Source organism: Vombatus ursinus, unplaced genomic scaffold (assembly GCF_900497805.2).
Source record: "Vombatus ursinus unplaced genomic scaffold, bare-nosed wombat genome assembly UNPS02007284.1, whole genome shotgun sequence".
Classification (NCBI taxonomy): Eukaryota; Metazoa; Chordata; class Mammalia; order Diprotodontia; family Vombatidae; genus Vombatus; species Vombatus ursinus.
In genome coordinates this window covers 16,581,164-16,583,720 of record NW_020947062.1, presented here as the reverse complement: position 1 = coordinate 16,583,720, position 2,557 = coordinate 16,581,164, and the positions used below count along the sequence as shown (strand labels likewise).

Here is a 2,557-nt window from a genome sequence, read left to right as displayed (position 1 = left end):
TTTTATGTCTATGGATTATTTAGCTACATCCCGTTATTATCATTATCTTTTTTCATGGTTATTGTTTCTACAATTTGTTTGTTGACCCACTAATTATTTAGGATCTCATTATAAGGTCTCCTTTTAGGTCTATGTCTTTTGCTTGTGATCCCTGAATTATTATTTTTATTATGTTATCATCTATAACGAAATGCTCTGGGCATTTTCATTGGCTGTTCTCCAAACCTGAAACGCTCTCCCTCCTCACCCCCACCTCCTGATTTCCCTGGCTAAAATTTTACCTTTTACAGGAAGCTTTTCCTAATCTCTCTTATTCTAGTTCCTTCCCTTTGTTAATTATGTCCTATTTATCCTGTATATAGCTTTGTTAGTACATAGTTGTTAGAATGTTGTCTCCCCCAGTAGATTGTGAGCTCTTCAAGGACAGAGGCTGTCTTTTGCCTTTCTTTGTAACCCAGTGCTTGGCACAGTGCCTGGCACCTATTAGGTGCTTAATAAATGCTCAATGACTGACTGACTGTAATAAATGTGTGTGGTGCTTCTATTTTTTAATGTTTATTTGCAGTTTCTCTGTCTAATGCCTGGTTTATTTTTATATGCCATATGGTGCTGAGAAATATTTTTTTAGCGGTCTCATTCAAAAGGCACCATAAATCTTTTAGTTTTAAATTCTCTACGATCTGTTCAGTTCTATAATTTCCTTTTTGCCTGTTGTTGTTTTTGTCCACCTCTGAAAGAGAAACATTTAAACCTACTATTTTTGTGCCGCTATTCATGTCTTTTTTGTAATTCAATTAATTTTTCACTTATGAATTTAGATGTTACAAAATTTGATATACTTTATATTGATATTAGTTTGTTGTTTATAGTTCCTTTAAGCATGATTCAATGTGTTTGTTGATGTCCTGAATTTTTCTTAGCTTTCCTTAATAGCATGATTGTAACTCATATTTTTGTGGATTCACCTGATGCACAGCAAATTTTTTTTACAGCCTCTTATTTTGATTCTACATATATGTGCTTTTAGATGTTTCTTTTTTTTGTTCACTCCAGAAATTTAATTACAGCCATGTAATTTTTTACTCCTGCATTTTCTCAATAGTTTCTTCCTTATATTTGCCCTTTTCCTTTCCTATTTGGCAAGATTTGGCTTTTCGCTCAAGGATCTTTTTGCGATCTTTGTCCAGTTTTAGCCTTGTGATAACCACCTTGCTGGGATGAATGCCCACATGGACAGTTGTACCATCAGCTTTCTCCCGCTGCACACGCTCAATGTAGATCACATATTTCTTTCTGTAAACCTGGACTACCTTGCCAATTTACTGTCCTTTGTAGTGTCCTCGAACAACCCGGACTTCATCATCTTTTCAAATAGGCATGGAGCAGACATTGTACTTCTGTCTCAGCTCCTTAGAAAGAGGAGAAGACATAATTTTCCTCCGTATGTGAGAAGGGGCATTGAAATGCCTCTTGCGGTTCTTGCTTCGGTCAGAGGTCACAAAGGGATTGAACTTCATTTTGACCCCAGAGTCACTGCGGAAGAGCTAGATGTGTTTCTTACAAGCAACGTATTGTGAGGTTTTGTTTTTTTTACCCATTCTGACACTCTTTTTATTGTTTAGTCCATTCCCATTAAAAGTTCTAAGTTAGTTGTGTGGTTTTTCTCCATTTGTCTTTATTTCTTTTAAAAAATATATATACATATTTTAAATCATCTTCTTTTCAGCCAATACTTTGTCCCTTTGATAATTTTTACTTCACATTCTTTGAAGGTATGAACTTTGTCATTTTTAATTTTTGTATCACCAGCATTAAGCACAGTGCCATATACATCAGTCAGTCAGTCAATGAGCATTCATTAAGTGCCTGCTATGTGCCAGGCAAACAGTTTTAAACACTAGAGATACAAAGAAAGGAAAAAGACAATCCCTGCCCTTGAGGCACTCACAATCTAAAGAGGAAGACAACGTGCAAACACCTGTGTATAAACAAGCCACATATAGGTTAAATAGAGCATAACGGTAACCCTAGACCGGTCTGAGCATGTCCTGTTGTGTAGGATGTGAAGACCCTTACCAATAAATTCTGGAGACTCAGATGTAGCAAAGAGAAAGATTTCTTTATTAGCTTTCTCGGGAAAGGGCACCCTCCATCTACCTAAAATGGCTCTGGTGGAAGAGTGCAAGGGTGTGCTCAGCAGAGACAGATTATATAGCCTCCTAACCACAACTCCTCCTCCCTAACCCCCTTGTCTCAGCTCATTGGTGCAAGCCTCGAGGGCACAGTCTATTTGCAGCAATCTACCCCAGCAACACAGAACAAAGACAGTTTCGCAAACTTGCTTGGAGACAAGGAAGGCGGGAAGTTTTTGCAATAGTAAGCAGTTTGGGAAGGGGGGGGGTCTGGTAAAGCACAGGATGTGTTGAAAAGCATGTTTCTTTACCAGGTCAACCGGCTGCAAATGTTTCAACAGAATAAGAAACGATTAACTCTTTGAGGAGGCTTCACTCCTGAGAGATCCTCAGAGATCGTCTCTCACACTGCTCTAACATGGAGC

At 38.0% G+C, this 2,557-nt stretch overlaps 1 pseudogene; it reads right to left on the bottom strand.

Moving 5' to 3' along the window:
• Nucleotides 1-1,040: 1,040 nt before the first annotated feature.
• On the bottom strand, nucleotides 1,041-1,531 carry LOC114033641 (annotated as a pseudogene).
• Between the last annotated feature and the right edge of the window lie 1,026 nt (nucleotides 1,532-2,557).